Below are 11,269 nucleotides of genomic sequence, written 5' to 3'. Positions count from 1 at the left end.
CAACATGGCTAAGAGGGAAGGGAGTTAATCTTCTTGACATCTATTCAAGCATCTCTGTGGTGGGTAAATAGCAGCTTATAAAATATGGACAATGCATCCTATATCTGCTCATCTGGGATTAAGGATTGTTAAATGCACTTTGATGCAGGCTTTATGCTACAACCCTTTGTGCTAAACTGTGGTTTAGCAAGCTACAATTGGCTGCATTTGTACAACACGCTAAGCCCAAACTAAGCCAAGTCACAGTTGACTTATCGCCATGTTGAAAACCTGGGCTTTATCAGTTTGGAAGGTAAGTGTGATGGAATGGTTTGATGAAGGCCGTGCTCGGGGAGATAAGCATTTCCTTAGCCCGCAGCAGGAGCGTGGGAAGGTTAAGAAGATGAGACTCGCACCACCCTAAGGAATTCACGGTGTTTTGGCTGGCTGGCTTGGGAAGTTTAGATTCAGTCTGGAGAGATTCTGTCTTTGAGGTGGAAGCTAATAAATGCAACAGAACTGTATCTATACTGTCTCGTGGAGTTCTTTGGGCTGAACCTGAGAGTAGGAAACACATTCCTGATAATGAGCTGATGCATTAACAGTAGAAGACCTAAATACTGAAGAGTCAGAAATGTTATGGTACAGATTGCACAGCGCACAGAGAATTCAATTGCAGGTGCCCTGGGCTATAGCTGGGCAAAAATCAATGGCCTACTTTTGCCCTGGTTTCCTAAATGAGGCTATTCTGAAATAAGTGCAAGTTAGAAAACTTTTTGGGTTCCCTGTACTGTAACTCAGATCAAGCAGGATACCAAACAGTGTCTCTAGCAAGACAACATCATCTTCTAGGTAGAACCTTTAGCAACAAGTTCTTTTGATATCATCAGAGGAACAAGGGGAGCAAAATCCATTTTTCCATAACTCTGTGGCATAGGTAATACCTAAAGATGTTTTTTCAGGGAAGAAGCCATCTTAACACCATACTGATGGCTGGTAGCAATTGGCAAGTACAAACATATACTTGCAACAGCAATGTTCACATGCTCGGCTAGCTATAGTAATCAGGCTTTGCTACAGCACAACGAAGGTCATGCAACATGCTGAGGCATAGACAATGGCCGATAAACCCCAAAGCTGGGTTTACTTTACATACCAAACCACAACAAAGCTAACCAGATATTACCAAGATTCACAAAACTTTGCAAAGTCCAAGTGTAGATGCCAAGGATGTTCTGGCTATATTGTCTAATTGATAGGCATCTCATTGATAGTGACGGGCATGGCAACCTTGTCCCATCCCATAAGATCGGGAGGCAATATTTTCAGCCTCTTGGTAGGGGGTACACACCATATAATTCTGTTCTGCCTGGATACGCCCAGTAATGTTATAAAATCACTGGAGGTAAGAGGCATTGAGTGGTGAAATAAGTGCCTAAAACTTGCAAAGACTTTATGTAGATTTCAGCAAGTTTAGATTTTTTTTTAAAGGAAAACAAGGCTTAAAGCACCTATTTTAATGTCAAACTCCTCCAAAAGAGTTCAAACATTTTAGTCCCACCTGTTCTTGGGGAACTTTGGTAGCCCTTAGAAAGGCCCAGCTGCTTGATGACAGTTTCAAGGAAGGATGTGAAATAAATGTTTTGTATCTTTGATTTATTTTGTCCTGTGTGTGCCAGTTAATTCTTTTGCTCTTTTCTTTTCTAGAGAAATAGTACACTTTGAGTAATTTCAGATTTTTCTAGAACATTTTCTTTATATTCACTTCTAGGGAGCTTAAACTCTAACTTGGAGCAAAGATTCTAACCTACCTCACTAATTATAGGGAACCAGCCCCATCTTGTGGCCTGTTCTATATCATGTCTTTTAGGGTTTTTTAAAATAAAATTTGATTTTTTTTTATCTCTTAGAAGATTGATTTATCTTCCCCCAAAAGGAAGGAAGGACTGAAACCTCTATCCATGCCATCAAATCTGTATGGCCAGGATGTTATATTATAGAAATTATTTCTTTCTTCTTATCTCTACCCTTTTACTACCTGTAAAACAACACAACTAGTGGGAGCCCTCTTTCTCACATACACCAGGATTACTGAGAAGATACAAGATTAGGTTCTCTCTGAAAGATAGATGGAGGAAGCAGGACCTACCAAGTCATAAGCCTAATGCAGGGAGGTGGGGCAAGAAAGTGCAGACTGAGATGGCTTCTGAAACAGATTTGAGACCTCTCAGCCTATCTGCTTTCCTGCTACAGCATGCTTTTATTAAACAAAGGCATTTCAGATGAATATAACTGATGCTTAAATCCAAGAATCAATCTCTATCTCCTCTAGCAATGCCTTTTCATCCTGATTCTTGTTAAATCAATGACATTAGTTGGATATAACTAGAAAGACAAAAACGCAGCAAAAAAGGTTGCATAATGTTCTGTGACCATTTTTTTAAAATAATGCAATCAATAGCCATTTGGTCCACAAGAGGCACCCAAAAGCATACAACAGAAATGCTGTAAACAGCAGCCTGACATAAATTATCATTTAAAAAAACCTTTTCCTTTGAGCAACTTGTATTTGCTTATTGATCAATATAGTGAAAGGGAAATCACCTCCACAAAAGCTTTTGGAGAAACTGACATATATAATACAAAGCAGTAAAATAAGTAATAATGAACTATACTTTCATTTTTCTCTCTCCTTCCATTGGCAGTCTTCCTTTTCAAGCAAACTTCCTCAACATGGGGCCCCCAGATATCCAGGACTCCAAATCCCGAAATTCCAGGGCAGGTATGGCGAACTGAAGATGGCTCTTACCTTCAACTCTGAACCAAAGAAAAATTAATTATAAGCTTAAGAACTTAAGGAATTTGAAATAAACAGCAAAAAGCCAAATAAGATTTTTTTTAAAGGAAGATAAAACTAATACAAATGAATATAAAGTAAGAAAAAGAAAAGAAAGAAATCAAAGAGAAAGCTAAAAGTGCAAGGAAAAAATAAAAGAAAAATAGAAAAGAAAGAAAAAAGATACAAAGAAGTGGCTTCTGATCTTCTTTACAGCAGTTGTAAGTACAATGATAAATTCACCTCTTACTCTATGGTTACAACATAATTCTTTTCTTTCTATAATCTATCCTGTGTAATCATCAAAACCATAAATCAAAAGTTCATTTTTTTCTGTTTCATGCAATAAGTCTATAAGGGGTTTCCAGTCAGCATTAAATTTAGATAATGTCTTTTCTCTGATCAAAGAAGTCAATTTAGCCATCTTAGTAAGTACCATCATCTTCATCAACCATTCCTCCATTGTGGGTAATGCCAAAGTTTTCCATCTTTGCAAAAAGTTATATAAGTTTCTGACCTAAGAAAGTTATAAATGGATTAAAGGTCCAGATAAATTTGGAATATTGACTTTTACTATAAGATTTTGGAATTAACTATAAAACATAAACAAATTCTCATGGGAAACAGACTTATTTTGGCTATCCCGGCTATTGCAAGTCATAACAAAAGATAAGTGATGATTTTAGAAACTGGACACTAGAAGGGACTAAAGATTTTAAGCAGAAGAAAAAAAATACAAGTCTGTTCTTGATGTCAACTAATACTGGGACTTACAAAATGACCCAAAACATTATAACATCGGAAATATTAAAGGAGATCTTTGAAAAATGGAGCCAGAAATTAGTAATTACAATATCAACACTGTCAGTAATTATGTCTGCTTATATGGATAGACTAAGATGTTAATGAAGGAAAGATAGATGTGGAACAAATTTTATCTGACAACACAAAGTACTGAAAGTAGAACTACAAATGACAGGCCAAGACAATGGTTTGGAAAATGTCTGGTTATTGGATCCACAAAAGATGGTTGTTAAAGCCTTGAAGAAATCTATGATGGGATAAAGAAGAATTGAAGAGAAATCAAATCCTACCACAATATTTGATTGAATTAAAGATTAAGACTGTTAGAAATAAAAGGAAGGAATATAAAATTGGTTTATTTGATCAAGGTTAAAATAAGGCTTTTTTTTCTTTTTTGCAATGTTCTCACAACCCTTTATGGACTTTTTGCTGACACCAGGATTGAAAAGTTGATGTTTTATGGATTTGCTTATAGATAAGGGATGGGATGTGGGATGAAGAGATATCTGTTTAACCTTACAGGGGGTGAAGAGTTATTAAATTTGTTTATACTTGTTGTGATGAAGGTTGGAAGTCACCTCTTTATATATTTCTTTTCTTTTTCTTTATTTTATTCTTTCTCTTTTTTCCTGCACTTTTTCTTCTTTTTTCCATTCTCTTCTTTCTCTAACTTTAGTTTGTATTTGTTTTTACGATTGCAATTAACATTCTTAATAAAAATTATATTAAAAAAAGACTTCAAATCCCATTAGCCCTGCCAGTCATCAAGGATGATGGGGGTTTATTTCATATTTGTTAAGCCTGTTTTGTTCACTTATTTTTCTTTTATTAACATGTATAAAAACGCATACATCTCTCTCTATATATATAAAAATTCCCCTCTCACCCCTCTGGGTGGTCTGTGTCTTCCTCAATCTCGGGTCCTCTACCAGAGGCCTTGGAATTTGAGGGTTCTGCGCAGGATCTGAGCTGTTCCTAGCCCTGCACTCTTCTGGACAGAGAGCTCCGATGTTGCTCCTGGGATCTGTTGGATCCACTCTCCCAGCTTATCTAAAATAAGATATCTAAAATATATTTTTATCTTTTTTCCAAGACAAGAGAATATATATGTATATGTATATGTATATGTACATATATATATATATATGTATGTATGTATGTATGTATGTATACATACATATGCACACACATACACACGCACACAGCAAGCAACAACATAACGGAGATTTTAATATCAAGCAATTTAGCTTAAGACCAAAATTTCTATTATAAAACAAACACCTGGATCTGCACTCTTCCTTCATTTTTTAAATTCATTTACAATCTTATCCTTAATTTTGAAGAAAAAGTCAAATAACCATAAGGCTTGTGACATTAATAACCACAACTGTAATTCATATTGATAGAATGTCCATTTTCCCCTCTTATCTATAGTCAATACTCTAAGGCACCTAAATATTAAGAATCTATTATATAAATATCATCGTATTGAAATAACACACTATATTAAAGCTGAGAAGATGGAGCAGTAGATGGTCTGTGTGGCTAGTTTTAATAATTGGTAAAAGAACTGAGCCAGCTCCCTATTAACACTTTATGGATCTATTTTTAGTTTCTTCAAATGTCACTCATTCAATCAGTGCTCTGTATATTCTTTTCCAATTTTATTAGCACTGTTATATGTTTGGTTGCACTTCATCATATCTTCGGGTTGTTATATTTCAGCAAATAAATCAATACAGAAAAGCAGTTTTAAAAAAGGAGGATAGGGGTTATACTCCAAAATTAAAGATGCATACTCAGTTTAGGAGAAATGGGAGAAAGAAGCTACATATTTTAAATAATAACCAAAGTACCATTCTCTCTCCCTTAAAGCTGTTTTCTGTTCATTTGTTCACTGATGCTGTAATGTGACTGACTTCTCCCCCATGGAGGCTTTCAGATGTCTTAAACTCCAAACTCCCATCATCCCCAGCCAGCACAGGTTGCCACCAGATCCCTTGATCAAACAAACCTTGCAAGTTTGATTGGCAACCAGCACCCAAGGCTGCCTTCTTATCCCCAAACATTTTACACACCCTCCAGAAAATGCAAATATGCTATACTGCTCGATGCAATTTTAACCAGATTGCTGTTTGTCAGCCTTGTTTACCAACATGCTTGTGCTCAATCGGTCTGTTTAACATAAATATGATTATGTATGCAAATGAGCACTTGGCTTCCATCTGGCTGGTTTCTCGGAAGCTGCTTTAGAAACCCGGCTCGTCACGGGGTCAGCAAACCCACCCCGACATCCGTTCCGTGGCACAGAGAGAATTTGTGGCCACAAGACGGCCATCCATTTTCCAAGGGGATTATTTATTTAAACAATTCCCTTCCTCATCTGGCCAAATCAGAAGACTCTAGACGAATGGCAGGAGTGTAGAACCAGCGGCAGGAGAGCCAAATAAATAAATAAAAGCATGCAAGCAGGGCTGTTAGGTAAAACATTTTTAACGACAGCAACAAAATCAGATCCCCAAAGAAACTACAAACGGTACGTTCTTCATCACCTTCCTGTAACAAAGAGTGAAGGGGCCATCTGAACTTCAAGGAGCAAGTTGTTCTGCAGGCAGGGACAGACACAGAATAAGCCTGCTTCATCACACTCTTCCCTCTGACTTCCAGGGGAGTGTAAAAATGTGAAGTATCCCCTCCCAATTTGCACACACAGACTGGATTTGGAGATTGCTAAGCAACTTATTTTTTCCTGGATTACACTATTATTTCACATTTCTTCCCAAAGTTGGTGTACATGGTGCTCTCTCCATTGAGTGTTGCTTTTACCCCAAATCTGTGAAGTCAGCAAGTCTAGAAAAAGTGACTACATTTGCATGATAGATTTAACTGTGGTTAAGTAAGCTGTGATGGACTCAGTTATCTCAGTTCTTTGGCTTCACACCACACGCTGAACCACAAGCTCATCTCAGGAGCCAGGTTTGTACAACGTTTTAAGCTAAGCCGAGGTCAGCTAATGGGTGGCTTAGGACATCCTGTAAACATACATTGAGTTGCAAGCAGGGTTCTTCTGATAGGGATATTGGAAATTTCCCCCACATGCTTCTTTTTATGCAGACACACATACACCATACTGCCAGCTTTGGATCTCAGGGGAAGTATTGCAGATTTTTAAAATAATAATAATAATAATTAACGCATAATAATGCATTGATATCAGGAGAGAAAGAGGAAAGGAAGAAGTCCACATTATGCAATGACTTTCAAGTCCTTTCCACCCCAAGTCTCTGTGAGTGTAATGGGAAGAAGGAATAACCTTGAGGATCAGAGGCCATCTCTAGAAGCTAAAATAGGATTTTCTGCCTCTCTAGAAAGAGAGTAATAGATTTATCAGATTGATGTCAGCCCTTCAAGGTAGACCAGACTAGGAAACCAAAGGAAACCACTGAAAATGAAGATCATACCAACGGATATAGTCAGAGAGTGATGAAGGCTGCAAGGCTCCATACAACCCGTTGATGGCAACAAAGGGGTGTCATTTTCTATATCACTGTTGCCATCTAGTATTCATTCAGATTTTTGCACCCCATTTATTTCCAGAACATCCCCAGCAAAATCATTGTCCAAGTTATGCACAAGAGGGGATATCAGCAGGCATGTAGAAGATTCAAGTTTGAAAAAAAAAATACTCAGGAAAGAAACAACTAAGAGGAAGGACTTTATCATCTTGCTCCAAACACATCCACCTTATCCTTGGCCCCAGCTGGTTACTTTGGACTGTCTTACGAACCAAAACACAGACAGAGGAGCTATAGGCTGGCCTAAGCTTAAACCTTGGTATCTCAGAGAAAGCACAAACAAATAAAAAAGAGAACTTCTCAACAAGCCTATCCCAAGTCTGACAACAGGAGAAGAGATGCTCCTTTAGTATCCAGCTCTTGGAAAACTGATCTCAGCAGACGGCAGTATCTAGCTAACCGTGTCTGACCTCAGAGTCCTAAGACTAGAGATTAATCTAGAAAAATGGGGGAGGGGGAAATCTAGAAGAAGGCAGGGCCAAACCATTTCTGTATTATTATAGACCAAACCACTGTAGCAGCTTGTCCATGAAGTGACCCAGGATTAAATTTAACTTGAAAGAGACTTACCAAAAGAACTGAAGACTTTCAATCTTGAGCTGAGAGCCAACATTCAAGTTCAGCTGCAGGTCCTCAGAGATAAGAGTCTTACTTACTCATGAGAAGTTGCCCACAAGGAATCCTTTATACCCCAGCTTTTGAATATGCGCTTCTCCCATCTTCTGATGCTTGAACGTCTTAAATTGACTCAGAACCCATCTCAGAATCAGAGCAGTGTTTTCTATTTCCGTGATCTTTCAGCTTAAGGTGATCCAAACCTTCTTTCAAAAGGAGTGGTCAGAATATTGTCTTGTGGCTTGAAGGGGAGTGATGAAAACCCTTGGGAGGGTAAAGAACAGGGAATTAGAAACCCTAAGTCGAGGTTGTCTGGAATCTTGAAGATTGTGTTGCTCTAGGAGAGCATGGTATAGACCCAAGTATGTGCTGCACTTTATCTCCTTGTCTTAAGGTTGTGTTTATGCTGTTGGAATGTGTGGATCTATGCATCCTGTGTTATGTTAATTGACTGCTGTTTTCCCTGGCCTTAGGGATCAAAGGAATTTGTTTCAGTGGTGATCATGATATATTTTTCTTATTATTTCACTTGCTGTTCTGATATTTCATTGTATCTGTTTAGCTAGGATTAAGTTCTTTGCATCTGCAGACATTAATCTGCAAACCTATCTCTGCTGACCTGGGAATAAGATTTCACTGATTCTATTGGGCTACTTCCAAGTAGATCCTAGCAAGACTGCAAAAGATTGGGAATCTGGTAGTACCTTTTCTGACAAACGCGTTTTCTTGAAAGGCATCAGGTCTCTTGAGCTTCAGCTCCTTCCATCCAATGTAAAGTCAAAACATCTAACCATCGGATGCATCGGATGAAGGGAGCTGCAGTGCAAGAAAGCTGATGCCTATGCCACCCTAGACGGACACGTCCGTCCTTCTATCGCAAGGACAGAAGGAGTCTGCATTCTGTGCTGCCCTCTCGTGTTCATAGCCATCCATGCAACACTAACAGGCTATTCACAATAGTAGCCAAAGGATCAAAATAATGGGAGTGTGGCAAATCTGTTTGGAAAAGCAGATTAGCCTCTGAACCTCTAGACGTGGAGGAAGAATTCCAAGCAGGCAAGAAGGGATGAAAATCTATTCAGCTTTTTCTTAACTGATTCTCTTTCAGCTCCCAGTGGGAACCCCCTGCTGAAAACAGCAGCTATTGGAAGAGAACACACACACACATACACACATATACACACAAGCCAATGCAAAATGAATGGGTTCACTCTACACACATGGATAATGCTGGGACATTTGGTTATCTTCTAGGAGGGGATTAAGCTTTTTCTCTTTTGAAAAGGCTGTGAGACCTACTCTAGAGTTCTCACTACATGTTTTGGTGTGCTTCCAGCCTCCAAATGATTGGAAAATACGTTGGTGATTTTCAACAAACCCATTGCTGAAATTTGGAGACATTCCACACAGGTCACCAAAAGGGATTGGCCACCTGTAGCCCTTGGGAGCAGGGAAGAAGAAGAAGGTGTGTGTCTTTCTAGACAGTTCTGCTTGCTCACCCGATGTGCCTACCACTTTCAGAAACGCTAGGCAGGCGACAAAGACCATAAGGAAGATGTTGATACCAAAAATATGGAATTCCCTCTTTCCCTAGAGAAGTTCAGTTCCCTTCGGAGCCTGTTTTATTACAAAAGAGAGTGATCTCAAAATCCGGCAGTTGCTTTTTGGTATTGGCAAAGGGTTACCAATTTAATATAATTATTGCTATTTTCTTTTGATGGGCACATGAGAAAGGCATGTGAGATTTGGAGTGTGGGTAGGGGCTAATGCCAGAAGAAAGCCAGTTTGGTGTTGCAGCTGAAGCACCAGGCTAGAAACTGGGAGACCATGAGTTCTAGTCCTGCCTTAGGCACAAAGCCAGCTGGGTGACCTTGGGCCAGTCCCTCTCTCTCAGCCCCAGGAAGGAGGCAATGGCAAACCACTTCCAATATCTTGCCAAGAAAACTGCAGGGACTAGTCAAGTCCCAGGAGTCAAGACTGACTCAAAGGCTCACAAATTAAAAAAAACATTGTAACATCCCTTTACCCAGGCAGGATCACCTTTTTTACAGGTCTGTTCCTAGCAACAAACTTCTTCCTTTTAAAGCTTTAGGAGAATCACTAAGATTTTTTTAAAATTCCATTTCATTTTTCATGTGAATTAATGTTTCCTCACTCTGCTTTTCAGTTTTACTCTATTCTATTTTTGCGTGTGTGTGGGTCTTCAAGTCATTCTTGACTCCTGGAGACTGCCTGGACATGTCCCTGCAGTTTTCTTGGCAAGATTTTTGAAAGTGGTTTGCCCTGGCCTTCTTCCTAGGGCTGAGTGAGTTGCCCAGCTGGTTTCATGCCTAAGGCAGGACTAGAACTCAGCGTCTCCTGGTTTCTAGCCTGGTGCCTTTATCCACGACACCAAACTGGCTCATTCTACATGTATAATTGTATAAACACTACTCGGTGGAGGAAAGACATGGGTTAGAAATGCTTGAAATGAATGAAACATCTGTTCTGAGTAATCCGCATTGTTTATTCATTGTGTATTATTAACTTTTTTTTTTTTTTTTGCAAGTCACTTCGAGTTTATAGTGTGAAGGAAAATGAAGAACATGTTATGAATGTAGGGTAGTGCCAGACAAGCTCAAATGCTCAATACAAAATCACAAGGAAGAGATGTTCTTTGCCACATATAAATTACTCCAGCTTTTCCCATGATGGGAGGAGAGAAGCCCCCTTATTTTAAGATGAGAGCAGAATTCTGGACAAGCTGGGGAAAGACTTTCATCTTCCAACTGGCCTCTGCGAAAAGTCTGGAATCCTCAAGAAGCTGTAGCAATCCAAGAAGCTCAGAGAAGATCATTTTGCTTCTACTTCGGTAGAAAATAGGTAAAACTTTCTTGCCAAGGATGGTGCATTCAGATTTTGATTTCTGTTTGTTGTATGGGATAAATGTAAGATTCTTGCATTCCTCAATAGAAATGAAGGAACGGGGTGGAACGTCAGCCCCTTATTCAAGTATTAGGCTTTTTCATAAAGACTTATTTCCATCCCATCTTTCTGTACTAATAATGTGAAAATCTCTCCATTTGGGAACTTGGTGTAGTGAAAACCTTCATCTGCAACTGTGAAAGCTGATAGTAACAGAATAGCCCCATCTTGTGTTCTCTCTAGAGCAGTGTTTCTCAACCTTGGCCACTTTAAGAAGTGTGGACTTCAATTTCCATAATTCTCCAGCCAGCCATGCTGGCTGGGGAATTCTGGATGTTGAAGTCCACACATCTTACAGTGGCTGAAGTTAAAAAACACTGGCTTAGAGCATCATGTTTTCTTGCATATTTCCCTTTTCCCCCCTTGGTTAACTGAACCTCTTCAACATGAATGTTTGCATATTCATGTTTCAAGTTAACAAGGGCTTTTAATATTTTAAAATAAAAAAAATAAAACTTTTTTTTTTAAATAAAGTTTCATTTTGTTTAATCTTCCC

This window comes from Python bivittatus, unplaced genomic scaffold (genome assembly GCF_059951505.1).
Source record: "Python bivittatus isolate LINGU-HERP-01145 unplaced genomic scaffold, Pbiv_v1 ctg000670_np1212, whole genome shotgun sequence".
In the NCBI taxonomy this organism is placed as follows: domain Eukaryota; kingdom Metazoa; phylum Chordata; class Lepidosauria; order Squamata; family Pythonidae; genus Python; species Python bivittatus.
This window is presented reverse-complemented; position numbering follows the sequence as displayed.